We start from the raw sequence: 398 nt of genomic DNA, 5'->3' as shown, positions 1-398 counted from the left end.
AAAAAAAAAAAAAAAAAAAAAAAAAAAAAAAAAAAAAAAAAAGGTTCTGCAGGGGGCTCAGTTCCCATCAATCATGGCGCCATGGAGATCATGTGGTACCATGTTCTTTCAAATTACATGCATCTTTTTCTTTTATTATTATTATTTATTCAACTTTGGAATGTAAAGAATCTAATCTCAAAAGATGAAAGAAAGATGCAATTGTTAGTATGAATGTTTGCGAGTACACAACATATATCTCAAATTTACCTAACAAATTCATTCCCAAATTTTGTCTCCATTTATGTGGCGCGGGTATTACTCCGTTTAGAATTGAAAAACTCGGGTAATATTTAATTTATTATATAAGTTATGTTACTATAAAATCAAAAGTCATTATTTTATACCAACAAAATACA

This window comes from Cucurbita maxima, unplaced genomic scaffold (assembly GCF_002738345.1).
Source record: "Cucurbita maxima cultivar Rimu unplaced genomic scaffold, Cmax_1.0 Cma_Scf00036, whole genome shotgun sequence".
NCBI classification, from domain to species: domain Eukaryota; kingdom Viridiplantae; phylum Streptophyta; class Magnoliopsida; order Cucurbitales; family Cucurbitaceae; genus Cucurbita; species Cucurbita maxima.
This window is presented reverse-complemented; position numbering follows the sequence as displayed.